This window comes from Ovis canadensis, chromosome 8, assembly GCF_042477335.2.
Source record: "Ovis canadensis isolate MfBH-ARS-UI-01 breed Bighorn chromosome 8, ARS-UI_OviCan_v2, whole genome shotgun sequence".
NCBI classification, from domain to species: domain Eukaryota; kingdom Metazoa; phylum Chordata; class Mammalia; order Artiodactyla; family Bovidae; genus Ovis; species Ovis canadensis.
The window spans coordinates 40,942,361-40,954,646 of record NC_091252.1 but is presented as its reverse complement, the minus strand read 5'-3'; positions in this window follow the sequence as shown (position 1 = coordinate 40,954,646).

Genomic DNA, 12,286 nt, shown 5'->3' with positions numbered 1-12,286 from the left:
GTGCCATAAGAGACTGGACACAGTGTGGCCAAATCTGCTAATTATTCAAGAGAAGCTCCAACCTGGACTTGTGTGTAAAATTGCCTAGATTTGCTACTGGGTCGCACAGAGTTGGACGTGACTGAAGCGACTTAGCAGCAGCAGCAGCAGCAGCAGCAGCAGCAGCAGCAGCAGCAGCAGCAGCAGCAGCATAATGCTCAGTGACTGAAATTCACATGGTCAGACAAAGTCAGATGTAACGCATAGGCCTGTAGTTTGCGGTCACAGCTCCCAGCCACAGCTACAGCTTCTTAGGGGCAGGCCTGCCTCCCAGCCAGGCTGCTGGAGAGCTCACCCACACAGCAGCCTGCCCGTCCCCACCTCCTTGTCCAGGGTCCTCCTGCTTCTGCCCACGCATTGTGCCTATGGCTCAAATCTTCTCCCTGCTGGGGTTTAAGATTTTAGAAACAAAAGCTTGAGGGCAATTTCAACTTTCTGCTCCATCTCGTCCCTTCACCAAGATAATAAACCCAGATGGGAATATCTGCTTGGAGACAGGGAAGGGAAAGGAGGAAATACCAAGAGAATAAAAATATAGATTAGTATCTCAACGATACAGTCTTGGCACACATACTTACTGACCATATTTGATCTGAGGTTACTATAAAACAGCTTCAGAGTTTCTCTATGTTGCTGACTCCTAGGAAAGAAGCACCAGGAAAGTCTTTTAGAAAGGAAATCCCAGTTCAGCCAATTAATCAAAGATTTTGTTTTGTTTTGTTTTGTTTTACAGTAAAATAGATGTATCCAACACTGCATCTTCTTAATAATATATTGATAGTATGATGTAACATTTACTTTTATTAGTATATGTCCCTTGTTTTCTTGATTCTGCCATGGGTAATTTCTGATTTAAGGTTTTTGAAAAAAATATGTAATACCTTTGAGGTTTTATGCATTGAGTTAATATTAATAGTAAACACTGCTACTGCTGCTGCTAAGTCGCTTCAGTCGTGTCCGACTCTGTGAGATCCCATTGATGGCAGCCCACCAGGCTCCCCCGTCCCTGGGATTCTCCAGGCAAGAACACTGGAGTGGGCTGCCATTTCCTTCTCCAATACGTGAAAGTGAAGTCGTTCAGTCATGTCCTACTCTTCGCGACCCTGCAGCCTACCAGGCTCCTCCGTCCATGGGATTTTCCAGGCAAGAGTACTGGAGCGGGGTGCCATCGCCTTCTCCAATAGTAAACACAGTGCTACTTATTACTGAGCCATCATTGGTTTAAAGGACTAATGTTATTACAGGAGTCATTACTGGTGTGAAGGACTAAAGCAATATAACCCTTGTGCTCCTGGAAGATGACAAATTTGGGAGCAGAAAGCTCAGACTCAAATTACATTTGTTTCATCATTTTCTTGGGTGGAGGGAGAGAGATGCGGATCTCCCTGTAATACTGATTTGAGTGGTCAGGAATGGGGCAAGAATATTAGAAATATACCAGATGAAAATCCTTCAAATAAATGACCTTATTACCCTCCTGACCTATATAATCAGCATGGAGCAAAGAGAAATGATTGTGCTTTGGAACTCAAGTGTGTGAATTTGAGGAAAGCTACCAGAGGAATCCAATAATCCATTTTACTTGCTTCTTCCCCCTGAATGTTTTACACTAGAAATTAGAGAAGTTCCAGGGTTACTTGCCTCCAGTAAGGTTACAAACATTTTTTAAAAGGAAGCTGTTAGGAACAGCAGAATTAAATGGTATATCTATGGTGGCAGGGAGAAACTCATGTTTGAGGACAAATATGGTGTTTATGTTATGATTCCCTAAGACTCAAACATTTGGTATTTCTGAATTTTTCTAGAGATACTGAAGTTTTCAAATGGTGTCTATAGTAAAATATATTACATCCAAGTTGATATCTAATGATTTAATAATATTTAAATATTAACAAATTAAGACACATAAAAGGTACAGCTTCTGTAACCATGCAAATTCATGAAATTCTTGATGCAATCCTGGTTTTCAGTAAGTAAACTTTGTACTTGTGGAAACTGCATTTATTCAGCCTTGACATTAGGAAAGTAAGCAAATTATTTCAGTGCCAAAGAGATGGCTAATCTAGGCTGGAGTGAGTGGATGTGCTTTCCCAATGCCTATATTCCTGGAGAATTTTTGCAGTGACAGAATTTGGCTCATGTCAACTGTAGAGAAAGGTGGGGGAGACCATTTAGTACCCAAATATAGGGCTGGGCACCCATGCAGTTGGCAGGAGGTGGTGAGACTTCTTTGGAAGATGGCCTGGCTGGCTTTAATGTGACAAAGGCTTTCAAAGTTAAACAAATATTTATTGAACACCTACGGCTGCAAAGCTTTGAGTTCTTTGGGGAATTAAGAAACAGATAAACAAGGTCCCTGTCCTCAAAGAGGTGTCATTCTAGCCCAGGAATCAATCATGAACCCTGAAAATTGATATAAAGCAGAAGGCAGCATCACAGGAGAGACCCAGAGTGGGGATGACTGAGGAGTCAGAATAAACCAAGAAGGTTCTGTGGAGAAGGGGCTGTCCTGGGAGCCCGCAGGAAGGCTGAGGGATTCTGACCCTGAAAGGGCACGTGAAGGGCATTCTGAGTGGGGAAAACTTCAGGCAGTAGCTACGGCAGGAAACTGCAGATCCTATTTGGGTAACTTTAAATAGCCATTCTGAGTAAAACACAGAGAGCCTTGAAATTAGAGGGTGGGCAGAAGGTGATCTAGAGGGTGATCTCACAGGTAAAATCAGAGCGATTGGCAGTGGACAGGTTAAGGCCTTTGCTGGTCTGTGCCACGAATCTCCCAAGATTTGACACTCAGCTTGGTGTATGACAGCTCCGTTGAAGAAACCTGTGACCTCTGGAAACCATAAGGCAAGAAGACTCTGATCCCAAAATGCTAGTTCTGCCAGTCTCTCAGACTGCTTTGCCCTGACTCTGTTGTAGTGACCCAGGTAACTCAAAAGTGGGAGGATGCCAGGAAGGGTGATGGGGACAGAAACTGAAGGTAAATGATAACTGATCACTACCCCCTCTGTCGTCGTGCCCCTCCATGCAGCTGCCAAGAAGCCCAGGAGGTGTGTTGAGGGGGGGCACCTGAAAATAATGGAGCACGGCAGCATGTTTATACAAGGAAGGGAAAGCTGCTCCTCCACATCGAGAAGTGTAACAAAGAAATAACCGAACTAAGAATTTCTGATCCTACCGGGCAATAAGAGATCATCCACAAAAGCAGTTATAAATAGCATTCATGTAATAGGGTTAATATTCTCTGGATGAACTTTTCTATTTTTGCCTGTCTTCCCTTATTTTTGCTGCTTAATATGTTTTTTCTTTTTTCTTTTTTTGGCCACATCATGTGGCCTGTGGTATCTTAGCTCCCAGACTGGTGATTGAACCTGGGTCCTTGCAGTGAAAGCACTGAGTTCTAACCACTGAACAACCAGGGAAATCCCTTGAATTTCAATTGGTTTCTATCTTGTAAAAGCTTTTTATAACCAACCAGAAACACTTGTAGTAATCAAAGACACTAAAATATATAGTGCTGCTATGTTGTAAGCATTCAGGGGATCCTGGATAAAACACAGTAAAAACCCATTTTTTAAAAATATAAAAACCCCATTATTTTAAAATATAATTTTAGATATTCTGCAGATTTGGCAACTGGCTCCCATTTCCTGTCTAGCCCCTACTTGAGAACAAGGCAGGGATAAGGGTCATGAAAGTGAAAGTTGTTCAGTTGTGTCTGACTCTTTACGACTCCATGGACTATCGTCTACCAGGCTCCTCTGTCCATGGAATTCTCCAGACAAGAATACTGGAATGGCTAGCCATTCCCTGCTCCAGGGGATCTTCCTGACCCAGGGATCAAACCCAGTATTCTGCATTGCAGGTGGATTCTTTACAGTCTGAGCCACCAAGGAAGCCCCAAGGGTCAGAGGTGGGGGTTAAAGGTCTATGCTATGGTGGGGAAGGGGATCTTGGAATGGAGGTCAAGGTCATGAAGGTGAAGAAGAGTCATAGGAAGTTGTTTCAGAAAGAAGGGTGAAGAGTGAGTCTCTAGTCGTCAGTATTCTCCTAGCTGAATTTTTGAATCTGGCCAACAAACTGGTACATCTCTGGGATCAGTGATCTTGTCCTGCTGCCTCTGGATTCAGAATTATCCCTACCAATATTTAAGTTGGCGTCAATCACCACCACCAGGTGGCACCAAATCACAGCTGAGTTGGGCATGAATTTAGGTAGGGCAGCTAGGCTCCCAAAGTTCCTCACCAGCTAGGTCTGTATGAGTCATTTGTTTGTTAATCTTAAAAAACAAATTGTGACCTCACATTTCACATGACTGAGTTTTTTTGGATCTCGCTTATCCAATTGCTAATAATTGAGGAAAGTATTCTCTTTGTAAACTAAATACCAAAGGATACTAAATTAGACATTGTGCTAATTGCTTTACAGACATTAGCTTGTTTAATTCCTTCAACAAACTATGAGGAATAATATGAAACTGTTTTTAAGAGGCAAAAAGTTCTCATATTCACACCTTCACATAGTTGAATCTAATAGTTACTAACTATTCCTTTGGTGCTGGAGCTCTATGTATACTTCATAGCTTGAGCTTATTAATTGTATGATTCACACTTTCATTGTATATTTTATGTCTGCTTGACTTATCTTTCAACTTCTGAAAGATGTGGCTAAAATCTTTTAACTATAATGCGATGTACTCATTTCTCTCTGCTACTTTTTTCAGTTGTTCCTTTGTATATTTTGAGGCTGTATTGTTGGGTGCATACATGTTTTTGATGGTTGTATCTTCTTGCTCTATTATTCCTTTCAGCAGCATATGACCCTCTTTGTCCATTATATATTTTTTGCCTTATATCCTATATTGTCAGATACTAATATTCTTTCTCTTTTTTATCCTTTTGGTTCATATTTTTCCCATCTTTTATTTTCAGTCTTTCTCTGTCTTTTGTTTTTAAGTCTCTCTTTTAGACAGCTTATTGGATAGTGCTTTTTAACTGAATCTGCGATTCTATTTTTTTAATTGGTGAATTTAAATAATTTATTATAATTCATTCTAATATAAATACTAATACATTTATATCCATTCTATATTTTTCACTGTTTACACATTTTACACTTCTTTTCCCTTTTTTGCTCTATTTTTTAAGAATTGAGGTACAAATACATATAAGATTAGTTTCAGGTACAGCATAATGATTAGATATTTGTATATACTGAGGGATGATTACCACAATAAATCTAGTTAACATCCATCAGCACATATAGTTACAAATTTTTTTTAGGATTTACTCTGTTGGCAACTTTCAAACATGCAACACAGTATTATTAACTATAGGTCACCATGCTATACATTACCTCCCCATGCTTACTCTATAACTGTAAGTTTGTGTCTTTTGACCACCTTCAGTCATTCCCCTCTTCCCTCCATCCAAAATCCTGCTGCTGGCAAACACCAATCTGTTCTCTGAATCTATGAGTTCAGTTTTTTTCAGATATCATATATCAAGTGGGATCCTGCAGTCTTTATCTTTCTCTCCGGCTTTCTAAGGGTGTGCGCGTGCTAAGTTGCTTCAGTGGTGTCTGACTCTTTGAGACCCCACGGACTGTAGCCCACCAGGTTCCTCTGTCCATTGAATTCTCCAGGCAAGAATACTGGAGTGGGTTGCCTTTTCCTCCTTCAGGGGATCTTCCTGACCCGGGGATCAAATCCGCATCTCTTAGGTCTCCTGCATTAGCAGGCAGGTTCTTTACCCCTAGAACCACCTGGTAAGCCCCCCTCTTCTATTGGGTAGGGTTCTTTCTGTTTGTTTGGCTTAAATGTTGGGCATTCCAGTTTGGCTGGAATCTGTCTTACTTCAAAGTTCATGTTTTGTCTTTTGTACCACTCCACGAATTATGTCAATGGAACCTTAGAAATTTGTTATCTACCCACTGGATCTAAAACTGGTGTGTGTGTGAAAATTACTTGGAAATTTATGAAAAACACTGATCCTGGACCTCCTCTTTAGATTCAGCTCAGTAGGTCTGGGTAAAGTCCTGATTCTACAGCAAGTCCCAGATTTTGATGCCGGTTCACAGACCACAACATAGGAAAACCATTTCCATCCAACCCCGCAGCTTTTCAAACTGTAAGCTTTACACTTGTCTTGGCCCTTTAAATATTGCTTTTTAAAGATACACCCTCGGGTGGGCTCTATCACCTCCCTTCTAGATCTTTTCTCACCTTATATTGTCGTATATGTTAGAAGAATTCTCTAGATCTACTTTAGATATTCTAATTAGAGTTTCCAATCCATTGCTCCTTTACTATTACTCCATTTTACTTGCTTGTTTCATCATTATAAAAACATATTCAACATTTCTTGGGAGTGCCCTGGCAGCCCAGTGGTTAAGACTTGGCCCTTTCACTGCTATGGGCCCAGGTTCCATCCCTGGTCAGGGAACTAAGATCCTGCAAGCCGTGTGGCATGGCCAATAAAATAAAATAATTTAAAAAACAGTGTTTCCTTTAACAGCATTTACTATCAACCTCTGTAATAGGTACAAAGACACTTTCAGGCACTCAGCAGCTACTTCACTGGCAAGCATGACTATCTCCATCTCTACCAGAAAGCACGATAAAGCTTGGAGAATAAGAATTTGCCTAATATCACATTCAATAGAAAAGCTAGTATTTGAACCCAGATCTGTCTATTCTATTTGTCATAGCCCACTTGCCCTCAAAGAGACTCTGTCCACAGAAGCCTACAGTACCGTGGGGAAAGACATAAATAATCTCCCTTTCTGGTCATGCTTGTATCCACGATAGTGCTTTGTACGTGATAACACTTAATATATGTCAGTGAAAAGAAAACATGAATTTATCCTTGGTTTCTTACTTTTTTTTTCTTTTCTTCTACTTATGGTCAGGGGAATAAAAATCTGGTAAAACTAGAAATAAAGAGGACTATTTGGGACTTCCTTGGGGGTTCAGTGGTTAAGATTCCAGTGCTTCTGATACAAGTGGGACTGGTTCAATCTATGGTTGGTAAGCTAAGATCCCACATGCTGCATGGGACAGTCAAAAAAAAAAAGAACTGTTCGGAAAAAGACAAACTCAGAGACAAAACAGAAAGAATAGTCTGTGTTATACAGAGAATTTCTTCCTCTGACCAGCTACCATAATAGGTCATCAAAGTCCCATTATGTGAAAATATCCATTATAATAAGCTAGGGCTACTTCCATTTTGAGCTCTTTATTTTTCTAATTAATTCACTACAAGTCTTTAAGAGATACAAAAAAGTAATATCAGTACTATTTTTTCGTTCCTGGACTCAGTTTTATAAAACTGATGTTGAACATAATAGAGTAAGCAAATATATGTAATTGTAGAAATTATTGCTTGGAATTTGCATATGAAATACACACCTTTTAACTGCCTCTAGTTGGCATTGTTAACTCTATTACAAATAGTACAGCTGACACACTGGAAACAGAAAGCTCTTTTTGATGGGCAAAAATGGAAGACTGCTAAGAATGGAAGGAGTGTTAGCACACAATGTTTAAGTTGGTAAGCTTTCATTACAACTAGTCAAGAGGGAAAGTGGTTTATTAACTAATCATAGACTTGCTTAAGAATCCAATCATATAGAAAAACTTACGTTAAGCTTTCTAAAAACCTATATTTATGCTACTATTTAGGTAAACAAGTAATACATCCAGTCTATAAACATAGTTGAATAGTGTTAGTGGGCAATTTTAAGAAAATTAAGCTTTTCCTTTTGGATTAATTGCATATACAGTGAGGCAAAGGAAGTAACAGGACTGAGATATAACACTGGAGAGTACAGTTTATATTTATACCACTCTTGAAGATAAAGCTTACATTAGGTCATTATGCTGAAATTATCTACTAGAATTTGAAAATTTTAAAACTATTTGAAAAACTTTAACCACTGAGAAAGAACAAAAAGATGTCATTCATTGTGATTGCATGACCATACAAATTATAATTAATAGGACAGTATTTTTGCTGGTGTTTTACATTGCTTGAGGGCAAAAAAAAAATCAATCACTGTTACCATGCAGGCTGTTTCAATCATTACAAGGTATAGGTACAAAGACTAGTGATGAGTTTTGTAAATGACATTTGCAGACATCGTTATATTTTTATGGGCTGTAATAATTTGGTTTTCAAAAGTTTCAGGTTAATTTGTTTTGTTTTGTTACAGATGTAAAGCAATTATGAAACAGAAATTCAATATTGAACTACTCATCCAGATGACAGGAGAGGTGAGGGGGCTAGGGACAAAATTTTCTTCCTACACATTTGGTTTTAGCGGTTATATTTGCCTGAGTGCACTGGTACCATAGTGACAGCTTAGCAACAGCTAGATACAAATTAAGGCAATGTGTCATGCTAGTTTCTGATCATAAAAAGTTTGTAGGTAGGACACAGGGAAGAAAAATACAGATGTTTAGATATTTAATGGTTTAATCAAAAAGAGACTTGCTCTATTACCCGTCCTTGTCCATCTCTTCATCTTCCCTCTATCTCTGAATCTCTCTATAAAGAGATGAGGATCTAAAAACAAATCCCAAACAAACCTCTGTGTTTAAACTGATGTAATTAAACAAAAATCAAACCTTTCCTAAATATGAAATAAAACACAATTTAATCTTTCTTAAATAGGATCTAATGATCACAGTGTGTGCATGGAAAAAAAAATTAATCGCTCAGTCATGTCTGACTGTTTGCACTCCCATGGACTGTAACGCACCATGCTCCTCTGTCCATGGAATTCTCCAAGCTGTCTTCCCGACCCAGGGATTGAACCTGAGTCTCCTGCATTGCAGGCAGATTCTTTCCCATCTGAGCCACAAGTGTTTTGCAAAGATGTTTCCAAAGAGTTTTTTTTCATACTAATGGACACGTGATTTCCTTTGATGGCTATTAGAAGAACAAAGTTACACAAAATGTAAATACCTTTGGACCAGCAGACTTAAGATAACATGATGAATACTGTCATTTTTAAAGTCAACATATCATCTGATATTTTTCATTATCTTTATTATAATTTATATGTAAAAAACAGAGAAAGTAAAATAATTTGAAAAGAAGAACATAACCTTTGGAAGCCAGAAGTAAATAAAACCACCTTGATTTTCAGAACTACTAATTTTATTTCAAATAGCCTGAAATGGTAAAATACAGGTTAAAGCATATAGTTGTTGGCTAGCTAAACAAAGATGGCAAACAGACTTTAAGCTGATATAGTAACAGTGCCTGCCTGGAGAGCTGTGTTGAGAATTCTGAGGTTCTGTAGGAAAAGGCCTGTGAATGAAGAGTGAATGTCTGTTAGATCTAAGAAGGAGACTAAAGGGTAAAAGGCCTGGTAAGGGGCATATGGGGAGGTGGAAAGGAAGAAGGGTTAGCTCACAGCACACAAATAAAGGCTTTACATTTATTTTAAGTCTTATTTTTTATATTATAATGAGTATAAATCTTACATGTAATGCTATAATATATATATATATATGGTATGCTATAAAAGTTTAAAAACTCATTTGTAGTTAAATTACCTAATGTTAGCTTTGTGGGGAAAAAATATGTGCCTGGACAATGTGTGTGTTCATTCTGTGGCTTCCACAGCTTGTGGCAGGCTGCTGAGTATCCCTGGGAGTCTCTGAACCCCATTTAGGGATGCCCACACCTGGAAGGGTGATAGAAATGAAACCATTTAAATTTGTGCATGATAATGGAAGACTCAGAGAAGTAAATTAACCTGCTTGTCAATGTCAGAGCTGGGATTTGAAGACTTTAAAGCCCAATTTCTTAACAAAGACTCGTTTATATTCTTCTAAAGACAAGTACCAGGATTCCCTGGGATTCACGGTTTGGTGTTAAATTACTGATCTGAAAAAGAATTTTGGGGGCTATAGGAGACCATATGGTAACTAGTAAGTTGGCAATTTCAGTACTGCTGGTTAAAGAAAAGCATGGTTTCCATTTGGGGTGATGAAAATTTATAGAAATAGTGGTGATGATTGCAAAACAGTATGAATGTAATTAATGTCACTAAAATGAAGACTTTAAACTATTGTAATGGCCCATATCATTATATAGATAGATAGATAGATAGAGAGATAAAACCACAATAAAAAAGAAAATCATGATTCATGGATTAGAAGATTAATATCATTAAGTGGCAATTATTTGAAAATTCTTAAAGAGATGGGATTACCAGATCACCTGACCTGCTTCCTGAGAAATCTGTATGCAGGTAAGGAAGCAACAGTTAGAACTGGACATGGAACAACAGACTGGTTCCAAATAGGAAAAGGAGTACGTCAAGGCTGTCTATTGTCACCCTGCTTATGTAACTTATATGCAGAGTACATCATGAGAAACGCTGGGCTGGAAGAAGCACAAGGTGGAATCAAGATTGCCGGGAGAAATATCAATAACCTCAGATATGCAGATGACACCACCCTTATGGCAGAAAGCGAAGAGGAACTAAAGAGCTTCCTGATGAAAGTGAAAGAGGAGAGTGAAAAAGTTGGCTTAAAGCTCAACATTCAGAAAACTAGGTTCATGGCATCTGGTCCCATCACTTCATGGCAAGTAGATGGGGAAACAGTGGAAACAGACAGACTTTATTTTGAGGGGCTCCAAAATCACTGCAGATGGTGACTGCAACCATGAAATTAAAAGAGACTTACTCCTTGGAAGGAACGTTATGACAAACCTAGAAGGCATACTAAAAAGCAGAGACATTACTTTGCCAACAAAGGTCCATCTAGTCAAAGCTATGGTTTTTCTAGTAGTTATGTATGGACATGAGAGTTGGATTATAAAGAAAGCTGAGCCCTGAAGAATTGATGCTTTTGAAGTGTGGTGTTGGAGAAGACTCTTGAGAGTCCCTTGGACTGCAAGGAGATCCAAGCAGTCCATCCTAAAGGAAATCAGTCCTGAATATTCATTGGAAGGATTGATGCTGAAGCTGAAGCGCCAATACTTTGGCCATCTGATGAGAAGAACTGACTCATTTGAAAAGACCCTGATGCTGGGAAAGATTGAAGGCAGGAGGAGAAGGGGATGACAAAGGATGAGATGGTTGGATGGCATCACTGACTCAATGGACACGAGTCTGAGTAAATTCCGGGAGTTGGTGATGGACAGGGAGGCCTGCCATGCTCCAGTCCATGGGGTCACAAAGAGTTGGACACGACTGAGCGACTGAACTGAACTGATCTGAAATTAGATCTATATACTCAATGCAATCCCTATCAAAATTCTAGCAGACTCTTTTGTAGAAAATGACAAGTTGATCCTAAAGTTTTTATACAAGTGCAAAGAACCCAGAGTGGCCAAAACAATTCTGAATAAGAAGAACTACAAGTATAAGTGGGGAAATCTGAATAAGATTGATGGATTGTATCAATGTCAACACTCTGGTTGTGATGTTATCCTATAATTTTATAAGATGCTACCATGAGGGAAAATGGCAAAGGGTACACAGAATCTCTCTGTATTATTTCTTACTACTACTTGTGAATGGGGTGACAGAGGATGAGATGGTTGGATGGCATCACTGACTCAATGGACATGAGTTTGAGCAAAATCCATGAGCTAGTGAAGGCCAGGAAAGCCTGTCGTGCTGCAGACCATGGGGTCACAAAGAGTTGAACATGACTGAGTGACTGAACAACAACTTGTGAATCTACAATTATCTTAAAATTAACAGTTTATTTGGGATTAAGCTGTAGGACTTCTACTTCCCAATTTAAAAATGTAATAGAAAGCTACAGTAATCAAGGATTGTGATATTGGCATAAGGACAGACACAGAGATCAATGGAATAGAATTGGCAGTCCAGAAGCAAGCCGTTAGATTTAGGGTCAACTGATGGAACAACAGACTGGTTCCAAACAGGAAAAGGAGTACGTCAAGGCTGTCTATTGTCACCCTGCTTATGTAACTTATACGCAGAGTGCATCATGAGAAACGCTGGACTGGAAGAAACACAAGCTGGAATCAAGATTGCCGGGAGAAATATCAATAACCTCAGATATGCAGATGACACCACCCTTCTGGCAGAAAGCGAAGAGGAACTAAAGAGCTTCCTGATGAAAGTGAAAGAGGAGAGTGAAAAAGTTGGCTTAAAGCTCAACATTCAAAAAACGAACATCATGGCATCTTGTCCCATCAGTTCATGGCAAATAGATGGGGAAACAGTGTCAGACTTTATTTTTTTGGGCTCCAAA